The sequence below is a fragment of the Callithrix jacchus genome, chromosome 5 (genome assembly GCF_049354715.1).
Source record: "Callithrix jacchus isolate 240 chromosome 5, calJac240_pri, whole genome shotgun sequence".
In the NCBI taxonomy this organism is placed as follows: domain Eukaryota; kingdom Metazoa; phylum Chordata; class Mammalia; order Primates; family Cebidae; genus Callithrix; species Callithrix jacchus.
The window spans coordinates 141,317,340-141,338,278 of NC_133506.1; the positions used below are offsets into that span (position 1 = coordinate 141,317,340).

Consider the following 20,939-nt stretch of genomic DNA (forward strand, 5'->3'; position numbering starts at 1 on the left):
ATTGCCTGGAAATGCTCAAAAGATGCTGTATTTGAATGGAAAAATAAATTCAGGATTATTGGTCTTGTGAGCAAAATGACTTCCAAAACACAGACTTCCCAAAGGAATGAATTTAAGCTCTTTGTGGTCCACCCCAAAGGCCATGGCAGACTTCCCCACAAGGCACAGTGACCAGATTTGCAGGATTCTTCTGGTGGAAGTGACACTGAGTTTGCTGAATTGAATGCCTCCTGCAAACTCAGATACTTGCAATCATAAGCCAAACTTAGTCCTTTGGGTCTGGGGATTGATTTCCCTGGGCAAAATATTGAACTTTAGTCCTAAGAAAAAAGTCTTTGAAAAACATTTTGGACATTAAATTAGCTCTACAAAGTAACATTTCGGTGCTTTAAAGAATAACCAAAAACACATGATTTCAGCTTCCCATAAATCAGAGAGGGTTTTGCCTAAGAGAAAAAATGCATGGCAAAACACATCACGAATAAACAGTTTAAGGCAATAATTAGGTTGCATAAGTAGGTCAAGGATTGGGGAAGGTGACATACAAATTTGCATTCAGGTGGAGCATGGAGGGGTGTGTTAGCATCAGCCCATGTCTGGTGAGAGACAGGGTATCAGGAGTGCTGTTGTTCTCAGGTGAGAGAGTGACTTTTGGTCTCTTGGCTCTTCACTTGAAGCCTGAGCTATCTCATATAAACGTTTATTTGGCCTAATTTAGGGAAAATAAGACCAAGTTATTACAAATCTCAAATACAGAATTTATTGAGGAAATGAACTTTTACTAGTCTTCAAATAACCCGGCTTCCCTGTTAACATTGCTTGTCCATCACCACCTGAACTAATGGATGGATAACGGAAATTGACAATCAGCACATGTGAGCAAAGCTTTTGAACTGTGTAAAGGTCTTGAGTGGGAAACACTGCCAGGATTTTAAAATATCCTGCATTTGATATTCTTGGCATTGTAATTAGCCTTGTTCATGAAGCAATTCTTTTTGAAGGAAGGTCTTTGATGAAATGATCACAGCATTTGCATTAAAGTCAGGATAAATGTGGCTTTACTCTACGTGTAAAAACACTCATTTGACTTTCATCTAGGTTGTGAGGTTTGTTGGGAATTTCCTGGACACTTCATGACTCTTAGGCAAGGGTTCTTTTGAGAAGCTGGGGAGTAAGGGAATGAGGGGTAAAGTATTGAGTATCTTCTGGGTGCCAGGCATTGAGCTTTTAAAGACGTCCTTTTGTAAAATACTTAAAGAAATTCTTTAAGAAGGCTTATTATCTTGATTTTACAGGCAAGGAAACTGAAGCTGGAGAGACAAAGATCATTTAACCAAGATTCACAGTGACCATCATTTCTCCACCTGATGTCCAGCAATATTGTTCAGGACTAGAAAATGCTTGGGTTGGGCCAATGTACAGTTTATCATATTTGCAAAATCTCCTAAAGATGGCCTTGCTGTCTTCTCCAAGGCTCATGACTAGGATGGGAACTAAAGGTACATGCATTTAAAGCCTAAAAGACCAATCCTCTTTTTAATTAAAAGAAGTCCTTTATTACATGAGCACTGGCATTGGTCAAAGCATGAAAAGCAACAGGGTTGCCTGGCTTTGAATCCTGATGAACCACGCAGCAGCACAAAACTCATCAGTGCTTATTTGTGACGAAGCTGAGTCCAGATGACTGGAGATGAGTCCACATGAGGTCCTTTGTGGTAACCACAAAGTAAATAGCAAAAGAACAGATAGTAACAAAATAAGTAACACTAGAATGAGGAAAATAATACAAATAAATAAAATAAGAACTTAAGTAAAGGACTCGACTTTGTGCAAAGTTTGATACTTAGCTATAGGTACTTCTGAGGATAATCGATTACTATGTAGTCAATTTCTGTCAGTGTGCAGATGATATCCTGAGTTCACAGAACGTTTCAAGCATCCTCATCGTCAGGGGAAGCTAGTCCAGTTGTCCTTCCGGTGCCTGAGTGGTGACCATGCTATGTTGTGAGTCTGGCAGGAATAATATTCCATGTGCCCTCTGTGTTCAGTGATGGAAATTTCTCTAAGTGCTGTGTCTAAGAGTTGAGGTGAATTAACCCACTTGGTATGTGGCTATTTAGGTAACAAGTAACATCTTTCCTCACTATGGTGAAAACTAGAACATTTGTTGGTTAATATTACAGCCCCCTTTTTAACCAAAAAGGGATTTGATAGATGGGGTTTAAGAACTCAGGAAACATTTCTAGTCAAAATTACTCTCTCCATCTATGTTAAGAATCACTTGGGACTGCTCTGGCAGCAGGAGAAAAGACAAGATTAGATGGGCACCAACAGCTGCTTTCACGTTCCATGATGATAAGTGTTACATCCTGTGCTGAAAAGGATGCTTCAGGGTGATCATCTTTTATTAACCTCAGAAAGTTTGAGTTTTAATATGTTTGTAGATGGATAAGTTGGGTTCTGAAGGTTAACTTTGTCTATTTTTTCTTTTTCTTTTTTTACAGAGTAGACACCATTGCTGAATTGTATGAGAAAAGCAAATTGTTCAGAAGGGGCTCTTTTCACCACTCAGATTATGGAAGGGGCTCTTTTCACCACTCAGATTATGGAAGGGGCTCTTTTCACCACTCAGATTGTGGAAGGGGCTATTTTCACCACTCAGATTATGGAAGGGGCTCTTTTCACCACTCGGATTACTTTTTAAAGCCTAACCCAAACCTGGGCCCTCTCTACGGGTTCCAATAAGCAACAGCAGGAGGCAGCCGAAATAGTGGTTCCTGGAAAGTGATCACATCTTTTGTTCATTTGGTAGCCTCACTCGCACGGTCTATTAGACTGTGACCAACTTTTTTGACCTCATATTTTAGAGGACTTCCACGCCCTGAAGGGGAGAAAAGTGGTGGAAGGGACTTGACCTTGCTTTGCCTGTTGAATTTTCCAAGAAGGAATCCTGCCATCATGTCCTAAATGTCGGAGCTCTTGTCCTTGTACTTGTTCTCCCAGTGAAAAAGACTTTGAGTCTCTCTCTCTCTCTAAGCAAGCCACCTTCAGAGCCTGTTTTAACACTGTCCAATCACAAAGAGTTTAATGAATCCTTTTCCAGGGCCTCTCAGCTGAACCCATCTTGCCTTTCCATCTCCTTTGCTGATCTGGACCACTTGTTTGCACCTAGGACAGCCTGCCTTGAGATAATGTAAGAGAGTTCATTCAGAAGATGTGAGTGGAATATTTGCTGTGTGCTGGGCACAGGGCTTGGCAGCTGGGGTCCTGGGGTTGGAGAGCTGAGCAAAGCAGAGGCATAACTACTGGGAAAAGTGGGTGCTGAATACAGGACTATGGGGACAGAGGCAGAGTGTGGAAAGACACCGTCACAGGGGAGCCAGGGCCAGCTCTCTGAGGGTGAAATGGTTGCTTACCTGTGACCAAAGCAGCCTTCAGCCCCTCAGCAGTGGTGGTTTGAGGGCTCTGGGGCTGGAGAGAGCCGAATGTGGCTGTGTAAGTGGGAGAGGTCAGACATCTGGGCATGTTGAGAAACATTAAGTTTGCCCTGCCCCCGTGGCTCCTTTGTGGAGAATACCTTTTAGTTTGTAATTAGTGGTAGGTGGGTAACAGCTGCCTACTTGGTATAGTTGTGAGTTATGAGTAAATATAGAACACCTGTTTATTAATAACAATCACCTGTTAAGAAGAATAAATATGCTCGCTGATCAGAATCTGCTCGGGGCCTTCAGCCTGGAATGCTGTCAGCCCCTGAGGCTCTCAAGCTGTTGGCCCCCATGGATAGATCCACTCTGCTGTTCTGTCTGGGGTTTGCCTCTCATTACCTTCAGCGCTGCCTGGGTGGGGTCTCCCAACGGAGCTGGTACTCGGTAGGGGCAGAGAGAGGATAAGGGAGAAAGGCCAGAACAAGGCATATAAGCTGGGGCATGGGGCTTGCCCTAGGTCTGTCCGCTCACTGGTTCTCTCTCCTGATGAGAGTCAGCTCTGGGGAGCAGCAGTGTCCAGTATGTGCTTGTGAACAAATGAGCTTTATTCAGGAAGTTTAATCAGTTGTTCATGAATAATTAGCCACCAAAGACAATTCCTTCCAGTCAAGCCCTGGAAGATTCCATCTGGATTCTGTGTAACGGTGATTATTCCTGCAGCAGCAGCCCCTTTGGATCAGACAATCCCGAGTTTGAGAAGGACGCTGAGTATGTAGATTCCAAGTCTCAGGGTTTGAAAAGAAAACCTCAAAAGTCATTCTGGCCCCCTCTCTACTTGATAATGGTATTATAATTCAGCATGTTGAGGGTGACATTGAAAGAAAATTGTAAGTGAGGGCAAACTTATGGAAAACCGCTGATTAAAAAGAAAGTCTTGGGAAAAGGCTTTCTCCTTTTCTCTCCAATCTCTTTCCTATCCCACACTTTACGACCGAAATCCAAAATCTTATAAATTGTTAGGAGAGAAAACCATACATTAGAGAGTAAGAACTGTGCAACAGGTTATTCTACCTATCATCTATCATCTATCTATCTATCTATCTATCTATCTATCTATCTATCTATCTATCTATATCTGAGATCAATCTATCTTCTATCAGTCATATCTATCAATTACTCATATTTTTCCATCCCATCCATCCATCAATCAATCAATCTATCATCTATCTATCTATCTATCATATCTATCTATGAAACAGTAATCAAAGAACAATTTGGGAGATTTTATATACAGCTAATATGAATCTAGAAAAATCCTCTCTGGAAACGAAAATCACTAAGAAGCAAAGCAATCCAAGAGTGTTTCAGGTTACTCTGTAAAATTGCTTACAAACTTTAAAAACATTTAATCTCTTTCCCCCCACAATCATCCTCATATTGCTTTGATTCACATCTGCATGGCATCCTGAGTTTTTAATGAATATAAGATAAATTATGTTAATTAAAACGAAAATACTTTTGTCAATTAAATTTGACAATAAAATCTTTAAAGCATGTAGAAGCATACAGGCAGAAATATAACATTTTGCCACATACATTTTAAATAAAATAAAAACAGAGTGACAATTGAAGTCTCACCACAGTCCTGTTCCACCTCCGACTGAGCCATTGAATTTCTCATCCTTCCCACCAAGAGGCAATCCTTATCTTGAATTAGGTATGTAATATTTACATCAGTGTTTTACTACCTTCACTGCAAAACTAAAACCACATTCTTTCTTCATCTTTGCTATAGTTATGTATAAAATTAAGATAACATATGGTATTGGTTCGGGTTTTTAAAAAAATTATAAAAAGAGTATCCTACTGTATGGTTTCTATGTTTTCACACTATTTCTCTCTCTTATCATGTTTTGGAGACCTAGCCATGTAAATACACATAGACGTCGTTAATTAATTTTAAATGTTCTTTATTTTGCCACTGTATCAGTATGCCATAATGTATCTATTCCCAATTGTATATTGAGGTATATTAGTTTCTAATAGTTTCCCTATTAAAGTGTTAAAAAGAACATTCTTACCCATGTCTCCTTGTGCACCTGTGTTTGGAACTTCTTTAGGGTCTGTACCTGGAGGTGGAATCTTGGGCAACGAAGTCTTCAGCTTTATTACATCTTGCCAAATGACTTCCTGATGTGATGGTACCAATCAATTCTCCCATTAACCTATAAACAGCGTGTGGAGTTTTCACCACTGCATGTTCTGGTCCTCATTTGGTATTTCCAGAATTAAGTACTTACTTACCTTATGAGTATAAAATTGCATTTCAACTTATTTTTTACTTTCCTGATAACCAGTTGGGTGGATCTTTTTATATATTTGGCAATTTAGATTTTTCTCTTCTGTATATTGCCTGTTGATGTCCTTTTCCCATTTTCATTTTCTCTTTTGATTTTTTCTTATTTGCTCATGGGAGATATTTATATATTCTGGATATTCGGCTCTTCTTGGCAATTTGTATTCTCATGCAGTTTCTCAGTGTAATTTTCTAATAGAGGACGGACAAAGCAGAGTATGCAGAAAGAAGACTTTTCAGCTCATCCGGAGATCTGAGTTTCTGTTCCGGTTTTGCTACTAACTTGCTATTTGATCTTGGACAAGTCATTTCATTTTCTGGGAATGTAGCTTCCATAGCATTAAAGTGATAGAATTTGATCCCAGAATCTCAGTCTCTTCTAGATATACAATACTATCAGAGTTAGATAAGATTAACTGAAGAGAGGGTTAAGCCCAAATTAGGGAAAATCCTGAATGCTAAAATATTTAAAACCAGACTGATAATATATAATTTTTTATAAATTGTAGGGTTTAAAAACATTGTTTTCATAGTCAAATATGTCATTATATTTCAAATCCCTTGAGGGCAGGCACGACAGATGTTTGCCTGCTGGGGGATACCCTGTGCCTTAAATCATGGCTGCATAATCTTTTTTAAAAGAAAATAAAAATAGAGGGACAGCTGAATGCTCACCACAATCCCGGCCCAATCCTTTCAAGAGGAATGGTTTGTTGAATGCCTGAAAGATTGGTGATCAGCTTATTAGGTATCTAATCAATAACTTGGTACTTACCTATCTAGGATAGTACTTAAGAATGTGTTCCCTTGTCCCTCTGAGGTGCATTAACGTTCCCCTGCAATCTTACTTACTCTATTAGTAGAATAATATCTTCGAGGTTTTTTTTTTTTAATGATTATAACTTTGTACCAGTGGAGTCTGACTTAATGAACTTTTATTGTGATTCAAAATAGGAGTTATTTTAACTTGTTGGTACTTCTATATTTTCTAGAGAGAATAAAAATGCTAATAATAATTAACAAAACCACTTATTACTTTCTTCCCATTGGCCCAAAAAAGCAACTGGAGACACACTCTAAATTTTAAATGAGAATATCCAATCTGTCTCATGGCTGATTGGTTTTAGGAAAATGAATTTGAGTTTGTTTCATTACTTCATGGTGACTCTGATTTCTAAATTGAAATAGGAGTTGATCATATAACGCTCTGGTTATGCAGCTGTATTTGCAAGGCTATTTAGCATCTCCGTAAGACTAGGGTTGGTTAAATGATGGTCTATTTTCCATTTCTCTGTAGTGGAACCTAGACTCTCCCCTTGGTGGATCCCTAAATTAGTCTGTTTTCATGCTGCTGATAAAGATATACCTGAGAATGAGAAGAAAAAGAGGTTTAATTGGACTTACAGCTCCACATGGCTGGGGAGGCCTCAGAGTCATAGTGGGGAGTGAAAGGCACTTCTCACATGGCAGGCACAAGACATAAAGGAGGAAGAAGTAAAAGTAGAAACTCCTGATAAACTCATCAGATCTTGTGAGACTTATTCATTATCATGAAAATAGCATGGGAAAGACTGGCTCCCATGATTCAATTACCTCCCCCTGGGTGCCTCCCCAAACATGTGGGAATTCTGGGAGCTACAATTCAAGTTGAGATTTGGGTGGGGACATAGCCAAACCACATCAGTCCCTCTGCTAATAAGTTCTATTGTTCCTTTACAAAATATTTGTGTCAGGTGGCTGACAGAGAGCTTCCCACCCTGTTGCTGCATTACCTGTGGTTCCCATGGCTGTGTTGTGCCCACCTTGCTTAGATCTGCCTTGTCCATGAGAAGTCCTGCTGGGATGCAGCGCAGTCTCCCTCCCAGGCGACTCCCGCAATTCCTGTTACCGCAATTCCCCTTACCGGGTGGAGGCGACCAGGCCGAGCCGGGCTGGGCCGGACTGGGAGCAGGGCTGGGCGAACCGAGAGGCTGGCGGGGGCGCCTGGCCCGGCCTGGCCTCGGATCAGGCTCGGGGGACCACGGGCCTCGGCCCCTGAGGATACTGGGCTCCCTGTGGCCATGAGGACAGGTGACTGCTGCCACCTCCCCAGCTCCCTGGGTGACTGCTCTGGCAGCCCTGCCTTCTCCAAGGTCATGGAGGCCACGGTCCTTGGACTGCCCTATTATGTGGCATAGGTGACTTGACGGGATGGCCGGCTCCTCTCCACCATCATCCGTGCCTTGGACACACCGAGCCATGGTACCTTCTGCCCGATCTGCCATGAGGGTGCGAACGGGCAGTACTTCCTGTCCCCATGTGGCTGCACCCGTATGTTGGGCGCTGCTCACAGGAGTGTCTGGAGAGGTTGCTTTCCTCGTCTACCACCACCCACTGCGAGCTGTGTCACACGGAGTTTGCAGTGGAGAAGCAGTGAAGAAACGGCCTCGACCCCTCACAGAGTGGCAGAAGGACCCGGGCCTGCGGGACGCTGTGCTGCGATGTGGTGTGCTACCTGTTGAGCAGCCGCTGGCCTCCATCTCCAGCTGATTGCGCCTGCGCGGGGCCAAAGACCATTTCTGGCTCACAGCCAGCTGGAGGCCGTGGGTCTCATTGCTCTCACCATCAGCCTCCTCACTATCGGCCTCCTCACCATCTGTGTCCTCACCATCTATGCCCTCCTCACCATTTATGTCCTCACCATCTATGACCTCCTCATCATCTATGTTCTCACCCTCTATGACCTCACCATCTATGACCTCCTCACCATCTATGTCCTCACCATCTATGCCCTCACCATCTATGCCCTCCTCACCATCTATGACCTCCTCACCATGTTTGTCCTCCTCACCATCTATATCCTCACCATCTATGCCCTCCTCACCATCTATGCCCTCCTCACCACCTATATCCTCACCATCTATGCCCTCCTCACCATCTATGCCCTCCTCACCACTTATGTCCTCACCATCTATGCCCTCCTCACCACTTATGTCCTCACCATCTATGACCTCCTCACCACTTATGTCCTCACCATCTATGACCTCCTCACCATCTATATCCTCACCATCTATGCCCTCCTCACCATCTATGCCCTCCTCACCACTTATGTCCTCACCATCTATGACCTCCTCACCACTTATGTCCTCACTATCTATGCCCACACCATCTATGTCCTCACCATCTATGTCCTCCCCACCATCTATGCCCTCCTCACCATCTATGTCCTCACCATCTATGTCCTCACCCTCTGTGACCTCCTCACCATCTATGACCTCACCATCTATGACTTCCTCACCATCTATGTCCTCACCATCTACATCCTCCACACCATCTATGCCCTCCTCACCATCTCTGCCCTCCTCACCATCTATGTCCTCACCATCTAAGCCCTCCTCACCATCTATGTCCTCATCATCTGTGCCCTCCTCACCATCTATGTCCTCACCTTCTGTGCCCTCCTCACCATCTATGACTTCACCATCTATGACCTCCTCAGCATCTATGTCCTCACCATCTGTGCCCTCCTCACCATTTATGTCCTCACCATCTATGCCCTCCTCACAATCTATTTCCTCACCATCTATGTCCTCCTCACCATCTATTTTCCCACCATCAATGCCCTCCTCACCATCTATGTCCTCACCATCTATGCCTTCACCACGTATGTCCTCCTCACCAACTAGGTCCTCACCATCTGTGTCCTCCTCACCATCTATGTCCTCCTCACCGTCTATGTCCTCCTCACCGTCTATGTCCTCCTCACCATCATTTGCCTCACCACTTTCCTCCTCGCCATCATCCTCCTTGACATCTTTGTCCTCTGGATGCTGGTCTACTTTTGCTACCATTACCAGCTCTCCTCCTAGTGGAGAAAGATGAATCGGAAAGTACGCCTTAAGATCTGGGAGGCTGACAGTGTGGGGGTCCCCCAGCATTCTCTGCTGGCGTCTGGACCCCTGAAGAAGGCGGCTGAGGAGATGCCGCTGTGAAGACAGGGCTCCCTGGGGCCTGCAGCAGAGACCCCAGAGGTAGTTGGGAATGTCCTGTCCTATGGAAGGATGGAAACGGCCTGACACTTCCTACACGGCCTGAATGCTTCTTAGGCCAAGAGACACTATGCAAAGCCTAGTCTGTGATCCTGAGTGAAGATATTTTCATTTTTTGGCACACTGTTGTTCATACTGAGGACACGTGGACATAGTCCTGAGCTTCTGACGAAGCGGGCACCCTGAGGTCCTTGCGGCACCTTCTGGGCCAGCAGCTGTGGCCAGTGTATCAAGGGCGTCCTTACAGCAGAAACGTTCCAGCAAGCGTCTTGCGCGTCCCTGCACCTGGTAGGTCCACTTTCCTGGCACTCTCGACTTTCTATAAAAGTTGCACTGTGTTTTGAAAACCCACCCCTGAATGAATAAAAGGAGCCCTGGCTGGCCAAAAAAAAAAAAAAAGAACTCTGATTCTGTGTGGGAGAACTCATGTTTCCCCAGAAAGGAGGGAGAGATACTTTTTGCCCCCATTACGTCTAGATTTTCTTTCCATTGTGTTTTTATTTTTATGTTTATTTTTTCATAAGAGAAGACTGTTCCAGTAATGTCAAGGAGATGTGCTGCTGGTGTTAGGAGAGGCAGCTTCTGGAACAAGCCTTACTAGGTCAATTGGAGTCAGGGTCAAGTCCTGACTTAAGAATGCCAAGAGACAGTAACAAACTGAAGGGGCTATTGGAATATGAATCCAGATACTCAGTCACTTAGGAGACAGAGATGGCGATTTTATTCTGAGGTCAATATTTTTAAGAAAAAACAGAATCAGGCTGGGCATGGTGGCTCATGCTTGTAGTCCCAATACTTTGGGAGGCTGAGGAGGGAGAATTGCTTGAGCCCAGGAGTTCAAGACAAGCCTAGGCAACAAAACAAGATCCTGTCTTTACAAAACATAAAAATAAAAAATGAGCCAGGTGTCATGGTGTGTGCCTGTAGGCCCAGCTACTCAGGAGGATGAGGCAGGAGGATTGCTTGAGCTCAGGAGTTATGGGCTGCAGTATGCTGTGCCAATGGATGAGGTGTCTGTGCTAAGTACCACATCAAGATAGTGACCTTTTGGAAGCAGGAGACCACCAGCTTGCCCCGGAGGGGTGAGCCAGCCCAGGTCAGGAAGGGAACAGGTCAAAACTCCCACACTGGTCAGCAGATCAGTAGTGGGACTGAGCTTGTGTATAGCCACTGCCCTCCTCCAGCCTGGGCAATATAGGAGACTCTGTCTCTTTACAATAAAAAATAAAAAATAATAAAAGACCAAAGATGGGTGGTAGAGGAAGTCCTCCATTTGGCCTCTTAGGGCAGAATACGGTAGGGCTGGAGGGAAAGACCATGTCAGTCTCTGATTGTAACTGGTCAAATATTTGAGGACTTTCCAACCTGTTTGGTTCTTTAGGGAGTCCTGACTCAGGATTTCTTTTTCTTTTTCTTTTTTTTTGAGGCAGAGTCCCATTCAATCGCCCAGGCTGGAGTGCAGTGGCTCAATCTCAGCTCACTGCAACCTCCGCCTCCTGGGCTCAAGCCATTCTACTGTCTCAGCCTCCCGAGTAGCTGGGATTACAGGTGCCCGCCACCATGCCCTGCTAATGTTTGTATTTTTAGTAGAGATGGGGTTTCACCATGTCAGCCAGGCTGGTCTTGAATGCCTGACCTCAGGTGATCCGCCCACCTCGGCCTCCCAAAGTATTGAGGCACACAGGCGTCAGCCACTGTGCCTGGCCCTGACTCAACATTTCTTCACAACAGCCAACTCTTCTAAACGCAAATCTGTTTCTTTCTTTTCCTTTTCATGTCCCATTTTTTGCCATCTAGTCATGAAAGAAGGCCAGTAGATTATCAGTTTAAAAATAGGAAAAGAAAACATGTGACTTTGGGTGTAAGTGCATTTAAGAAATTGTGTTCCAGCATGGTCATATTGTTATAATTTTAACTATATTTCAGAAACCCATCTGTATAGAAAATATTCTCCTATAAACATGGAATTGCTAAAGTAATCTTTGACATTGGTTAGAAATCCCAAGAGCTCTACCCTGAAAGGGCTATTTCTAAGATTTATAAAAAGGTGAACCGAATGGGGACAATGTCCATGAGGTTCTATGCAGATCACTGGCCTGGAGGATTTTCATAACTTTTCTCCGGTTTTATATTTATGCTATTAAAATAATACACTGGCTGAAATCAGGGAACCTGGAGGGACAAATGGAGTTCTGTCTTCCTATAAACCGTAGGAAGCTAGCTAGCTGCTTTTGCCAGAGAGAGGAACAGGACTAGAATGAGATACTGCCAGTGTCATTACCCAAAGCTGGCCATGTGTGCAGAGCCATGACAAGCCAGGGGACTGTGACAATGAAAGACAATGGTGCTGGCAGAGCTGGTCCCATCCAAGGCTGCACAGAGGAGGGAGGCTGCATGGATGGTGACTCACAACCTTCCTGTGGGTTCCATTTCCCTGCCCACCCTGGCCCTGCCTGGGACCCTGTAACTTCACGTGCATGCTGAGAACTCTCCAAGCGCCCCCGGCTCCCCATCCACCTCCTTTTTGTCTCCGCTCCATGCTGTGCAGCCTGTGGCAGCTCCTTCACTCACCTCGACACGGAGTCAATAGCAGAATTCACAATCTTGCGCTGAGTCAGCTTCTTCTCATGACACCATCTGTCACTTTGTGACTCCAGGCTCTCCCGTCTCCTTCCTCTGCTGTGTTCGGTTGATGCTGCTGATTCGTTGATTCTGCCTTTGCTGGTTCTGCAGCAGCTTGCCGCTGAGCTCCTCTCTCCCTGCATCTCCTCTCTCCCTGCATCTCCTCTCTCCCTGCATCTCCTCTCTCCCTGCATCTCCTCTCTCCCTGCATCTCCTCTCTCCCTGCATCTCCTCTCTCCCTGCATCTCCTCTCTTCACTTCTCTCTCAGCTCCTTTAGCAACACTCCTCTGGCTCACAGCAATGTTTTTTTCACTCATCTGTCTGTCTCCTGGCCTTGCCCTTCGCTTTCTCCTGCACACAACTCCCTGCCCAGTCACCCTGAGCTTTGCTTCGATCATGGGAGTCCTCTGGTCAAAAATCTTCATTGGCTTCTCTTGGTTGCTCACTGAGTGAAGCCACCTCTTGCTAACAGACCCACTGATAGAGCTTGTGACTTGGCCCAAATTACCCTTCTAGCCCCAAACTCTAGCCAACTGTACTGCCCCATGCACTTGAACATCGTGGGATCCCTGCTGAACAGCCTTTCTCCTTGAGCCGATTCATCGGTTGCAATCCCATCCTCTAGGGCTTAAAGGAACAATTCACAGAAGCCGCTTTCACCTCCCTGAAACTCTGAAAATGACTCCACACCTGCGATTCTACAAAACTTTGTACCTTCTTACAAACTTTATTGCACCCGTGTAGGATTATACTTATGTGAAACTGTGTCTTGTTTACCGCTAGATTATGTTTCCTGAGGATATGCACCATTATTTTCTCAATGTCATTTCTACTGCACTGGGCCATCAAGTGTGCTTTTAAGGGACTGAAGTCCTGAGCGAATGAACGACTGAAATTCCCACCTGTACCCCTTAAAGAGTAATTACAACATAAATATATTTAAATATAACAATTATATCAGCACTAGTTAATGTTTATGTTCAGTCATTTAAATAGTTTCACTGATAAACAGAAAAAATAGAAAAAATTTTTTTTTTGCACTTAATACTAGCTACACCTAGGAAACACTGGGCATATAGGATCGTAAGTCTGGCATTTTCCAAAACCCTTTCACAAATGCCTCCAGACCACTGTATTAGTCAAGGTTCTCTAGAGGGACAGAACTAATAGGATATATATATAATTTTATACATATATTTATAATATGTATTATATTTATATTATAAATATATAATAGCTATATATTATATATTATATATAAAAATATTATATATTTATATTATAAATATATAACAGCTATATAATATATTATATATATTATAATATTTTATATTATATTATAAACATATAATATAAATATAATATATAAATATTATATATTTATAATATAAATGTGCATTATATAAAATATGTGTATTATATATTTATAAAATATTTATATATATGTTAATTAATAGTGGTATTAAATATATATTATATTTAATTAATATATAAATATAATTTATATATATATAATATTATATATATAAATATATATATATTTATATATATAATATTATATATATATTTATATATATAATATTATATATATATTTATATATATAATATAATGTATATATATTTAATACCACTGTATTAGTCAAGGTTCTCTAGAGGGACAGAACTAATAGGATATATATATATAATTTTATACATATATTTATAATATGTATTATATTTATATCATAGATATGTAAATACATATATAAATATATATTTATAATATAAATGTGTATTATATAAAATATGTGTATTAGATATTTATAAAATATTTACATATTTAATGTATATTTACATATCTATTTAAAATATACATAAAGGGTAGCTTAATTAGTGTTAATTCACAGGATCACAAGGTCCCACCACAGGCTGTCTGCAGGCTGAGGAGCAAGGAGAGCCAGTCTGAGTCTCAAAACTGAAGAACTTGGAGTTTGATGTTTGAGGGCAGGAAGCATCCAGCATGGGAGAAAGATGTAGGCTGGGAGCCTAGCCCAGTGTGGCCTTTTCACTTTTTCTGCCTGCTTTATATTTGCTGGCAGCTGATTAGATGGTGCCCACCGGATTAAGGGTGGGTCTGCCTTTCCCAGCCCACTGACTCCAATGTTAATAATGGATTTTGGCAACACCGTCACAGACACACCCAGGATCAACACTTTGTACCCTTCAATCCAGTCAAGATGACACTCAGTATTAACCATCACAGCCGCATTATGAATCGTAAAAGAGTTCAATTACTTTTTAAGTCTGTCTAATTTTATAATAAAAAAATGGTGTCCCTTATCTTGATTACACATCTTGTCACTGAGAGTTGCATTGGAATGCCTTTTATTTATTTATTTAGTTTGAGATGGGGTCTCATTCTGTCGCTTAGGCTGGAGTGCAATGATGTGACTTCGGCTCACTGTAGTAACCTCCCAGGCTCAAGCGATTCTTCTGCCTCAGCCTCCTGAGTAGCCGGGACCGCAGATGCACACTACCAAGCCTGGCTAATTTTTGCATGTTTTAAGAGACTGGGTCTCCCTATGTTACCCAGGCTGGTTTTGAACTCCTGAGCTCAAGTGATCTGCCCACCTCTGCCTCCCAAAATGTTGTGATTATAGGTGTGAGCCACTGTGCTCAGCCTCAAATGACTTTTGGATGTCTCTCAAATAAAATTTGCTTCTATTGATGCTATAAAATTCTGTGCTGCAGGCTGTGAAGGCGAATCTGAGGGGGAAATGGGACAGCAGCACCACTGGAATAAATGCTCAGCATCTGGGGGGAGTGGCTCTGGCCTCACAAGTTAGGATTTGGCAGGTTTGAGCCTCTACTTACCAGCAAGGATGATACTGAAATGAAAGAGCCAACGGAAACAGGATTCCTGCGTTTGTGTTTAATGGAACTCTTTGAGGAATGAACACACGCGTGTGGGCTGAGGCCAGGTTATGCTGCAGGCATAAACAAGCCACAGCAAAGTTTATTTCTTGCTTCCCCAGTGTCTCTGGAGGTCAAGGCTCTCTCCACAACAGCTGCCCTCGAAGGGGACAGTGGGACAGGCTGGCCTGCTTCTGTGGTTCCATCATCTCAACCTTCAACAGCAGCCTCTGCTGTCCTTGTACCAGCAGAGAGAAGGTCTGAGGCCTGGCCTCCTGGAAGTCATGTGGGTTGAGGCCACAGCTCCACTGTCATCACAGGGCTGGCCATGGAGTGTTTAGGGGCCCAGAAGAGGACAAGGGAATGTTGGTGAGTGCTGATGACTTCCACCACTTGTGAGAGACAGGCACAAGGAGTCACTTATATTTTTCAGTTAAACAAGTACTCACCGAGCCAATACTTCATGTGTAGCACTTTTTTTCAGCCTAGGCAGTTGGTGTGGGTGGAGAGGGGTTGGTATATAAAACAGAATCCTCGTCCTCTAGTGTTGAGAGCTTTCTGCAAAAGCAAGAGACCTGAAAGAATTTAACAGCAATGAAAGGCCTCCTGTGGGAACTTTCCTAATTTTATTTTTCAGACAATTTTTTTTTGGGGAGAGGAGTCAGGAGGAGACATGGGCATTCCAGGCAGAAGAATAGTATGAGCAAATGTGGAAGGAAGGATGGGGGTCCTCACTGAGGAGGAGGGGCCAGCAGAGAGGGAGGAAGAGAGACAGAGGAAGAGGTGGGGGAGAGGAAGAGAGGTCAGGTTATCTAGAGAAGCTGCGGTCTTGGGAAAGGCATTGGAGTTAGCATGCATAGCCTTGAATTCTCACTCTGGTTTTCCCACTTACTGCTCTGGGACCTTGGCTGAATCAATTCATCCCTCTGGGCCTCAGGCTACTCCTTGTAAAACGGGTGGTAAGCACTGGACTCATCCCAAGGCTTGTTCGGAGGCCTAAATAACAATACATTCCAAGCATTAGAACAGTGCCTGATGTAGTATGAAACTCTCGGTCCGTGCGAGCCCTGTCATTCTGGAAGGAGTGGGTTAGGAGGGGCAAATGTGCAAACTGCAGATTCCAGGAGAGTTGGAGCTTTATTCAGTATAGAAAGGAGACCTCGACTTAAAGGAGATGGCCCCGTATCTGTGTCAAATCTGCATGATAAGGTAAACCTCCATCTTCTCTTCCATTTGTAAGCTTTATGGTTCAGCCCCATCAATCTCATCCCCAATCATGAATGCAAGTTGTGCAGACAGAAATTGCATGGCAACATCCCTCTTGTGAGCAACGCATTGCCCCCTGCTCAGGTCGGTTTTTGCTTCCCTGCCAGGCGGCCGTGACCTGCTGGCTCCTTCTTCCATGTGACACTTTCCTAACACAATTTTCTGCTCTCGTTGCACAAGGGTGAACACAAGGAAATATAATGCATAGCTCCTGCTCTCAAGGAATTTACCAAATAGTCGTATCAAAACTCGTTTTTTCCAAGTCCATTTTTAGAAACTTTTGTTTCAATGGAATGAGAATATGTAAAAATAGCCCAAGCAGACATTTCAAAGCCATCTTAAATTGTGCTTCACTCATTTTTCCTTCTTATGTTGGGAGTATCTTTAGCTTCTATAGAGGGACAAAGAAAAGTAAATTCCTCAGAGCCGTGAATGCTATTTATGCTCAATGGTACATTATGTTTCTAAAGAAGTAGCTTGGGAAGCTGGAAGAGCCTGTTTTTTTGTGGAAATCCAACTCTTTTGTGGTTATTGCTCTTTCTGTACATTCCAACATCAGCTCACCGAGCATGTAAGAAGGACCTGCACCCTCGTGGGGCCTTCTCTGGAAGCAGGTGCTTGACCCCTGCATCAAGTCCCAGACCTGGGACCTGCCATCCTGCCTTCTTCCCCTCTCCCTGGCAGTTTTGTCAGAAAAATGACAGGGCTTAGGCCTCTGACAGATAATTTTCCTGGGAAGCCCATCAAACTACCAGGCAAAGATGCACACATCTCTGTTGATGCAGCTTTGACAAATGACATTCTCCCATAACCCTGAGTCTGCACGACAAAGGCGGTGCCATCCCCTCCTAACAGCACTGCCCACCATCAGCGGTGTGTGCTTGACAGGGGTTTAAATGATTATCACCCTGCTTTCTCATAAAAAAAAGTTTTTTTTTTCCTGTTTATTCAATGATCATGATTTGGGACAGCAAGATATAAAATATTAAGTCACTCTATTGAATAAGCACATTTCTAATTAAAATGGTGGAGAGAGGTTATCCTGGCTGGAGGAGGGGATCCAGGATACGAGACCCGTCTGTTATTGTTTGGACCTCACTTTGAGGGAGTCATAAAAGGCAAGCTGTGCAGACAGAAACTGCACTTGGCCACTCCTCCTGTGGGCAATTAGTGTTTTGTGTCGATGTTAGTTTCTATGGATCTGTGTCCTCTTTAGGGTACAATGGAGAACAGGGGGTGGTAGAATTACAGGGTCTTTTCTCTGTTATACATCAGCGCAGAAGAGATAAGGACAGTCGAGTGAAGTCTCCTGCTCATGCTTGTAGTTCTTTGATTGCTGCAGCTACCATCTTGCGACCGTCCCTCTTAACATCTCCTTTTATGGAGGTGGTGTCCTACAAGGGGCTGGGGGCATCTTAAGTTCCTTCTCATTCTTTCACGCCTTTGGATTTATAAAATAAAGCTCACATGTTCCTTATGAGAGCTGCCTACCATGACTACTCGATGCCTACCATGTGCTGGGGCTTGGCATTTCTCATTTACTTCCCATCCCAGTCCTAAGAGATAAGAGTGAAAGTCAACATGGAGTAGGTGGAGTGAGTGCTTTGGAAGATCTTATCTGATGTTCCAAATAACCACAAGTGGTGAAAATATTCTCATAGTGTCTTATAGTGGAGGAAACTGAGACTCAGCAAGATCAAGCAACTTGACCCAAGTCCCATTGCTAGTAAATTACAAAACCTGGATTTCAACCCTAACTCAAGGAACCCCAAGGTCCACAGTCCTCCCACTGCTCCTATGGCCGTTCATCTCTAACGCCAACAGTCATGTCATTGTTTTTTCCTGGAGTGCAGAGAGATTCTACAGTAAATGTTTAGAAGGACTCACATTTCCATATAAGAAGGTAAGCATTAGGCCAGCGCACAATGGCTCATGCCTATAATCTGAGTGCTTTGGGAGGCTGAGGTGGGAAGATCACTTGAGGCCAGGAGTTTGACACCAGCTTGGGGAACAAAGGGAGATCTCATCTCTACCAAAAAAAAAAAGAAAAAAAAAGTTAAAAAAATTAGCTGGGCGTGGTTGTGCATGCCTGTGTTCCCAGCTGCTCACAAGGCTGAGGCCAGATTGTTGCTTGAGCCCAGGGGGTCAAGAGTACAGTGAGCTGTGATAGTTCCACTCCACTCCACCCTGGGCAACTTAGCAAGACCCTGTCATAAAAAAAAACAAAAAAGGACGTAAGCTTTAGAATTTTTTCTATATCTTTGTTTACCTTGCTTATTCGTTCATTACCAATTTTAGGCCAATTGATTGCTTTGTCTTCATAATTTTACAATTATTCTTATTTTCAGTGTATACTGTCATTTACTGAAAGGATTGTCTCAAGCCAAGAAGCAATAAGCTTAAAGGAGACAACATATCAAAGTTTTTGCAATTCTTATCCAAAGTGTTTATAATTTATACTTTTTTATTGATTAAAAATATTCAAACAAAAAGTATTACATCAACTGATACTTGACATGTAAAAACGTTAAGAAACTTGAATGTGGCTGGGCATGGTGACTCACACCTGTTATCCCTTTGGGAGGCTGAGGCAGATGGATCACCTGAGGTTAGGAGTTCAAGGCCAGCCTGGCCAAGATAGTGAAACCCTGTCTCTACTAAAAATACAAAAATTAGCCAGATGTGGTGGCACATGCCCATGATCCCAGCTACTCGGGAGGCTGAGGCAAGAGAATCACTTGAACCCTGGGAGGTAGAGGTTGCAATGAACCAAGATCACACCACTGCACTCCAGCCTAGGTAACAGAGCAAGACCTTGTCTAAAAAAAAAAAAAAAAAAAAAAAAGAAGAAACTCAAATGTAATGAGCATTTCCTTTTTTATTGTTGTTCTTATTGACAATCAGTTTAATCACTGTTAAGAGGAACTTGGTAGGTAGCTAACCTCCCCATGTTGAACTCCCATAGTGCCTGTTTCATTGTCTTGCTCCCATTATGTCTGTGACATATTGGGATGGTCATGGTGAAGGAGGGGAGATTGAGGGGAGAGACCTTACCTATCTGTGCAGCACCTCTTGCTTGTGGAATCCCGCCCTTGTTGTCCAATCTAAAAGTTGGGGTGTGACCTCCATCAGAGGCTGCCTTCTGAGCTCACATGCTCCTGCCCGCCCTCTTCGTTTTTCTGTTTCTCTTTTGTTCCATCCTTCCACCATCCACCGCAAGGAGCTCCCACGCAGGTGTGTGCAAACGTCTGAGCCCAGGACCACCGGGGAGGGGGCTCGGGGCTCAGGGTGCCCCGCTGATAGCAAGCATCCTCTCATTCCCTAAAAGGTGCCTGAAGGCCAGCAGAGGCTTGTCAGAGCTCACACTCACCTCTACTTCATCTTTGTCGGCAAACCAGCAGGCAGAGATGCACACGTCTTTGTTGATGTGGCTTTTAGGAACGAACGGATACCTGGTCTTACTGACATCCTGGTAAGAGGCCACTTACTGGCTAGAAATGGTCCAACCCAGTATCTCAGTTTCAGATTTTGTGAGTAACCAGGTTCCTTTCAATACCTGGTTTAATGAAAGCATGCAGAGCCAGATTCCTCATTACAGCAACAGTGGGCTCTGGCTGAGTCCAGTAGGGGCACTAGCCTGCCCAGGGTGCAGATGCTGCTCCTCCAACCCTGGCTTCTCTCTGGCCAATGGCGAAGGCTTCCTTCTTCCATCCCTCAAGTCCTAGAATGTTAATTCCCCTCTGATATAACCACACTCCTTTCTCTCATTGTCTTACTTTCTGTTTAAAAAATCCATTTATTTTTCTCAGTTTTCTCTTTTAATGTCATGATGCTCACACAGTTTCCAACCTGCCCAGGAAGGATCTCATTCTCTTCTAGTGTCAATTTTCTTTCTTTTCGGGGATTCTGCATTTTCTCCTTGCTTTGCATCATGTGCACCAGGACGTCCCCACATAACTTCACTGCCTTATGACTCCTGGATTTTCATAACAGCACTTGCAAATATTGCTTATTCTTTTGAGAATTACTAAAATTTTCCCTCTGGTAGAAAGATTGACACAGACTGAATAACAAAAACACTACAGCGGTTTGGAGACTGAAAGGTTTACCAGTCACTTCGCTGTGAGCCCATGGGGTAACTTCTGCCATGGACTGGGAAGTAGAAAATAATCTTTCAGAGGGCCCGGCCTATGGAACTTCAGTCTGGAAGAATGCCAAGAGTGATAAACTAGCATCAGCAAACTTCTGTAAAAGGCCAGACAGTGAATATTTTGCAACTGCGAAACTCTATTTCTGTTGCAAGAAAGCAGCCATATACATTATCTACACAAATGGGCATGACTCTGTTC

At 43.4% G+C, this 20,939-nt stretch overlaps 1 long non-coding RNA gene and 1 pseudogene across 2 annotated transcripts; one reads left to right on the forward strand and one right to left on the reverse strand.

The window, feature by feature from the left end:
- Window positions 1–1,533: 1,533 nt before the first annotated feature.
- Window positions 1,534–8,426, reverse strand: LOC118153914 (uncharacterized). Its single transcript, XR_013536418.1, has 2 exons — window positions 6,457–8,426; window positions 1,534–5,973 (listed from the first exon to the last, which is right to left on the reverse strand). It is a non-coding gene; the product is annotated as an uncharacterized LOC118153914 (long non-coding RNA).
- On the forward strand, window positions 7,842–19,390 carry LOC103787345 (E3 ubiquitin-protein ligase MARCHF2-like; annotated as a pseudogene). Its single transcript, XR_013536417.1, has 3 exons — window positions 7,842–8,399; window positions 9,573–10,097; window positions 15,447–19,390. The product of XR_013536417.1 is annotated as an E3 ubiquitin-protein ligase MARCHF2-like (transcript).
- Window positions 19,391–20,939: the final 1,549 nt, after the last annotated feature.